Source organism: Gracilinanus agilis, chromosome 3 (genome assembly GCF_016433145.1).
Source record: "Gracilinanus agilis isolate LMUSP501 chromosome 3, AgileGrace, whole genome shotgun sequence".
Taxonomy (NCBI): Eukaryota; Metazoa; Chordata; class Mammalia; order Didelphimorphia; family Didelphidae; genus Gracilinanus; species Gracilinanus agilis.
The window spans coordinates 586,727,301-586,734,741 of NC_058132.1; positions in this window are offsets into that span (position 1 = coordinate 586,727,301).

Below are 7,441 nucleotides of genomic sequence, written 5' to 3' on the forward strand. Positions count from 1 at the left end.
TGTGCCCAAAATGTTGGTCAAGGAGTAAAAAATAAGAGACCAAAATCTTGTAGTCAAAGCAGAAGTTTTACATGTTAAATAGTGATTGCTATCTTCAGGAACAGTGTCAAGAGACTCTCAACATGATAAGCATTGAATAAGAGTACAAAAAAGATGAAACAACTGATTACTGTTGTAGGAATAATTTCCAAATAAGTTAACTGTCTAAGAACAGATCATAGACTAGCTAGAATAAAGATAAAAATCAATATTAAAAACCAATATTAAATTAAAATGAAAAATGAGGAAACTATACCTTGACCTACATAAATAAGCTACTGGTGCCAGGAATTGGAAATGGAAGACAAATAAAACAAAACAGACAATTTCCTAAGGAAGTTTAACAAATGTAAATATCATTACAATAAGGAGAACAAAAGAACCTCAGAAATATCATCCAGAAAATACTTGATCTTCTTGACAAGAGAAGAGATAGAGTATCCAAGAGCAACATCAGTTTAGAACGTGACCTGTTTTGTAAAATCTTAGAGAAATGAGGTGGAAGTTTATGGTAAATTTGTACTTATAAAATAATGAGAAGCAAAAAACAGAAAATAAGGTTTAGAGGAAATTTAGTGAATGACTCAAGCACATGATTTTTAGAACCGAACTTTTTGGAACAACTTAAATAATGAAGAATGTCAGGCCAAGTTTCTTTAACCAACATGTTTTTCTGTATTATTGAGAATATAGCAATCACATTTGGCCTCTGATATTACAATTTTTCTTTATTTTATTTTAAAAATTTTTTTATTTTTTAGAAAAATTTGCTATGGTTACATGATTCATGTTCTTACTTTCTCCTTCAACCCCTCATATCACCATATCACCCCCCCCCCATAGCTGATGCGAATTTAGACTGGTTTTAACATGTATCATCTATCAAGACTTATTTATATATTATTGATAGTTGCATTGGTGTGTTCTTTTTGGGTCTACATCCCCAATCATGTCTGCATCAACCCATGTGTTCAACCAGTTGTTTTTCTTCTGTGTTTCCTCTCCTGTAGTTTTTCCTCTCAATGTGGGTAGCATTCTTTTCCATAAATCACTCAGAATTGTTCTGGGCCAATGCATTGATGCTAGTATCGAAATCCATTACATTCGATTTTACCACAGTATATCAGTCTCTGCGTACAATGTTCTTCTGGCTCTGCTCCTTTCACTCTGCATCAATTCCTGGAGGTCTTTCCAGTTCACATGGAATTCCTCCAGTTAGTCATTCCTTTGAGCACAATAATATCCCATCACCAATAGGTACCACAATTGGTTCAGCCATCCCTCAATTGATGAGCAGACCCTTGTTTTTATGCATAGCCATTTTTTATGACATGCGGATGCATACAGAGAAGTATGGGGTCACATGAGGAGGATGAAACATTTGCTGTAGTGTAGTATAGACACTCTATGCCGGAAGTCTGTAGGCCAAAAAAATAACGTCACTAAGCAGGTAAGTTAAATAATTAGTTTTTGGATTATTAAATATAGTTATATATCACAATTATACATTTTTGTTATTTAAACTATAAATATCATGAAATTGTGTTTTTTTTCTTGAAGTTGACACACCACTCTAGTTGTGCTCCATTTTTTGGCGAATTTTGACACACCAAGCTCAAAAGGTTGCCCATCACTGTTCTAGATGGTAATTATTAAGTAAGAAGGAAGGAATTAAGGAACAAAGGAACAATTGAATGAAGGAATGAAAAAAGGGGATCCAAAGAGAAGAAACCAGAGGAAGAAAATGAAAAACTTAGGGAAAATCTCACACATAATTTCCAAAAAAAGATGGATGAAAAGTTTTTAATCACTATTTGCCCTTACACTGATTTTCCTACTTTTATAAAATATTTATGATTCTTGGTAGCTTTGTGCAAACAATCAAATAACATTTATTTAAGCATTATATCTATCTATCTATCTATCTATCTATCTATCTATCTATCTATCTATCTATCTAAAATAATCCATACTTGCTAAGAGTTTACATTCTAATGGAGGAGACAACCAATGTGCACTATAACATGTATATTGCATATAGTTATAAATTTGAACATATACGTATACATATGTACATGGACAAATAGCAAAATTATGAAGAGAAAAATATAAATGCATACAAAGCAGTTAAAGGTAAAAAAATTGGAAAGACACGGTATCATCAAAAGGATTGTAAACAGTTTCATGTGTAAATTGATACTTGATCAACATCTCAAGGGAAGAGAGGGACTCTAGGGGAAAGAGGTAAGAAGGGAGTAGCATAGAGAAATGTGGAAAATCTCACATACAAAAGCTAAAATGCCTTGTTTGAAGAGAGAAGCTCAATTTCACCTGATCACTGATTACGAGAAAGGAAGTAATGTCTCATGGATCTAGAAAGATCAGTTATAGAGTGCTTTTAAAAATAGATCAGAGATAGAGAAGTGGCTTGGTGGCAATTGAGAACCAGTCCAGGACACAGGAGTCCTGGGTTCAAATTTGGCCTCATTTGATTCCATTTCAAACTGGAGAAGATGGAGTTTTGAAAATGGTATTGGGAATAATTGAGAATTTGGGAATGAAGTGAGGAAATTCAGAAATACTGGGCTGGGAGAGGCAGTCAATAGTAAGAACAGTAGGTCCCCAGAGGCAGTTCCAGAGATGAAAGAATTTCAGTATCCAGGATCTCTGATGTGGCTAGCAAGACAATCGAAGAAAGTGATACTGAAAATGACAACGAATTAGGTTTTTAAGAAAGGGGATAAGTGTTTTTCCCCATCCAAATATCATATAATCAAATACATCTTTATAGTCTCATGATTAATTATAAGGTACAAAAAATCCAAATTATCAATGGGCTTATTCGTTGCTAATTATTAAAAAATGTTCATACTACAAAATGCTGTTTCCAAAGAGCTCCTCTACCAAGATCTCTCTCAAGTCTATAATTGAAATAATTCCAGAAATATTGAAAAATACAATAGAGGTAATGTCTTAATGATTGATTGATTAGTAACCTCAACAAAAACTCAAAACTGGTTCATTTATGCTTACCAAAGGTTTTTTCTTCTTTCATGAAGAATGCCCAGTGTAGCATTCAAATATAAGAAAAATCCTCTATACATGGAGATGTTTTTCAGATGCAATTGTGCTGATTACATTAAGTCTCAGAATAATGCTCAACATTTTGAGGTACATAATTGCACAAAAGCATTTGGCAAAATTTTCCACAAGGGAGAAACCAAGTGGATGAAGAATGCCTATTGTCATGATGATATGTTAGCATAATGGTAATAGAAAAGAAGATTAGGCTTGGTTTGTCTTTGGGAAATTGTATAGTTTTTAATGAGCCAAAAATTTTCCCTATTATAAAAGTCTGTGTTCTGATTTAATCTTTGAAGGTTTTAGTATTTCATGACTTGAACCATTCTTCATCCACTTGGTTTCTCCTGTGTGGATAATTGAGCCAAATGCTTTTGAGCAATTATGTACTTCATTTAGGATGCTCATCTCTATTCTGTTGGTTAATATAATTAGCACAGTTGCATTTGAGAAACATATCCATCTATAGGGAATTTCTCTTCTACTTGGACTCTGCCTATGGCTTAAAGCTGGATGACCACTTCTCAGAGATGCTATAGAGGTGATTTATGGTCAGATCTATATGGACAAATCCCTAAAAATGGGAAAATTTAGTGATTTTCTCTTTTACTGCAAAGTTTCCTTCCTGTCTAAAGTTTATATGAATCTATGAATCATATCTTAGCTAAATTCCACTTTGAATTCATCATCAAGGCCCATCGTCATACAGACATGTTATTTTAAGGATAAAACATAGCATGCTGTCTGATTACATTACAGTTTAGCTGCAGAAGTAGATTGACTATGCTAAGAAACATTTCCAGCATCAGGTGCTGTGTTGCTACCCAAGCGCTGAAGCGGTTAATAGGCTTTTCAATACCCTTCAACTCTCTAGATTCCCAAATACTCTGCTGAATTTACCCATATGCATTCTGAAACTATTTATTCTGGATCAGATGGTTCTTATGCAAATGAATTTTTCATACTATGTGTAGGATAAGAATAACATATGTCAATATGCAAGCATAGCCTTCACACATTAGCATACTCTGTCTAGTTCCGAAGGGACCAAAAGTTCAAATTTATCCCACCTGGGGATAAGAATTCATTATGGGTTTGCAATGGGATTGCAATGAATTTCCAAGTAACCACAATTCTCTAGACTTTCCACTGATGAAGCATGAATTCATTTACTCTTAAAGTTTCAGAAATGAATTAGAAATATTTTGAGAATATAGCAAGACACCAAATCTGCCATGGATGTAAGGCCGCCTTTGATAGTAGGAGAGAGTGCCTGAACCTGTGTTAAAAATAAAAACACCAGGGCAGCTAGATAGCTCAGTGGATTGAGAGCCAGGACTAGAGATGAGAGGTCCTAGGTTCAAATGTTACCTCAGACACTTCCCAGCTATGTGACCCCGGGCAAGTCACTTGACCCCCATTGCCTAGCCCTTATTACTCTTCTGCCTTGGAGCCAAAACACAGTATTGACTCCAAGACAAAAGATAAGGGTTTTAAATTAAAAAATAAAAATAAAAACACCTCTTACAAGATACTGACTTTGACTGTGTCCTTCAGGAGGACACAAAGAGAAGAACCATGCTGTCTTCTGGTTGGACTGGACAAACAGGGAAAATGAGAAGAACCTCTGAAGCAGAGAATAGCCAATTCTATACCTATGTGTACATAATTGTGATTAGGAACACACACACACACACACACACACACACATACACACTTCTTCATTGCAGAAGATTATTTAAATGATTATGATAGGGGAAATACAATGTATTTCAAATATAGACTTTGGTAGATACAAGGTTTTTTTAAGTATAAGTTGTATTCAATTAATTGGATTGTTGACTTATAGCTTTAAAGAATCATAGAGGCCATCAAGTCTAATATTTTTTAATTTACAGATGAGTAAACTCAGGCACAAAAAGGTTAAAAGAGTACTTATTGAATGTATGCTAACATGCTCAGCATTAAGTTATTGGCTCAGGTAGGTTGCAATATGGTTGAAAGTAGTGAGCTTAGAGATATGCTCAAGAAGTTAATCTTGCCATATCCCCAAAATTCATTTCCTTCCAGGAGCCTTTGCAGGCTAAGCTAAAATGATCTGATTTTTCCTAGAATCTGTATTCCCTCACGATGTATATGTTTAATTTCTTTTATATTATTTTGCATTGGGGCTGCTACTCTATTAAGTAGACTCAGATCATTTTATATGTAACCCAAAACAGATTGAAATCTCCTTAAGGACAGGAATCATGTCCTCTAATTCCTTCTATCTCTTTTATCCCTAATGCAGTAAAAGTACATTTACCAGTTGGAAATCTCTAGAAATCCACAGTTTACTTTAAATCTTCAATCTAATAAGGGAAACTAGTTCCACTAGAATTCAACTGCAGACTCAGCATCTTTGAAAGAGTCCTTATTGCAGTTAAAATGATGTAAGGCAGCAAAATAAGCCTAGGGAGTGACAGGAGTAGGAACAGAAGAAAATACAAATTTTCCCAAACCCTCACCTCACTAGTAAACAGAAAACTTTATAAATCCCAGAAAATATGAGGCTAATAAAAACAAATTATTATAAGATTAGATAGTTAAGATAGAAATACTTCTTTAAAATAATTGGGCAATTGAGAAGCACTTGTTAAAGTAATCAGGCTTGGAGAGTGTGATGGAAATGCAAATATAAAGTTTTGACTGGATCATTTAACTAGCAAAATCAACCTAAAGTAATCCATCGTTTCCATTTGATTAAAACTCAAGTTCCTATGCTTTGAAAACTGAGCTAAAAAGCAAAAAAAAAGTTTAAGAAGTTTTTAATAAAGGACAAATGAATGATTTAATAAGACTAGAATTTTTAATTCAATCTCTCAACAGCCTCTTCCACATTTCCTACCCAACGACCTTGCAAAGCTCTGTTCTCATGTTCTTGTATTGTTTCTTTTGGTCCAAATGTTTAGGCTGTGAATGAGGACCCTCTGTGATTATGCCTGATGACTTCTTGGTCAGAGAATAAGAAAAGATAGTAACATGGAGGCACCTGACTTCAGGAAGGGGACAAAAACAACCATGAAGAGCTGGAGATGGTTTCAAGAATATGTAATATTGAGGTAAGGAACCAGATGCAAAAGGAAATATCTAAATGAGAACAAAGGGTCAATATTAGGATAAAACTATTTAAGGAACATAGAAAGAGATGTGATCTGTGGGCACACTGGAAGATTCAACCCCAGGATACTAAAATGTCATAAATTCAAGTAGAATGTACAAAATCAGCAGCACAGTTTTCTATGCATGTGTGATTAAGTTAGCCAATGATGCAATAAGGCTAGCTCCATCTTTCCTCTTCCTCTAAAAATCTTCAGCTGACTGACTCCTCTCTTCCAGGGGCAGTAGTACTAATAAAAAAAGTTGTCTCTAAGTGCCAGTGACACTGCCCTGAGGAGTGTCCCTAAAGTTACTTCACATTTATATTTTCATTGTAATCTCTCCAAGTCTGAACATACCAAAATGCTCTTTCCTAAATAATGCATATAAACCCAGAGAATAATCATATTCCTTTGACAAGTGTAACTTTTTATTAACTTTGTTTTTACTAACAAATCCTTCATTCCTTCAATTACTATACATTCCTACTGTGTGTAAGTTGTATATTTATATTGTATGTATATTTGTATATTCTACTATGTGTTACTAGATTACTCAACTTAATAAAAAAAATAATAGTTCCTTTAATAGACTGTAAGCTCCATGAAGGCAGGCATGATTCTTTTCTGTCTTTTTATCCGCACAACTTTTTATAAAGTTGGAACTTAATAAATACATTTTAACCTATTAATTATAACAAATGAAAGCTTGGAAAGGCATGAATAATTAAATCAATGTTTATTATATTGGCCCTTATAATTCATGGCTGAAGAATACTTTTGGGAGATGGAAGGAATATCACATTCGTCCAGGTTTATATTTGTTCTTTGAGAAGCCTCGGTTCTTGACTTGATATAGATTTTAAGGACGTGAAAACAATGAAAACTTGAATTGTCTAGAGAAAGGAAATACTGTAAACAATCCACTCTAGAGTAGCTGGATTGGAAGGCATTCAAAATAAAATATGCCCCCAAAAGGCAAGGTCTTCTTTATAGTGTAATTCTATCAATCCAAATAGAATTGTTTGCAAAATAGGGTGGAAAAAAAAAGATTTAAATGAGTGAATAATCTTCTCACCTTTGCATTTAGGATAGAAAATTTAGAAAGCAATGACTTTCTACTCTAAGACATCACATTAGTTGTCTAGCTAAATTTTTCCTTACTTTGGGTTAAATGCACATGT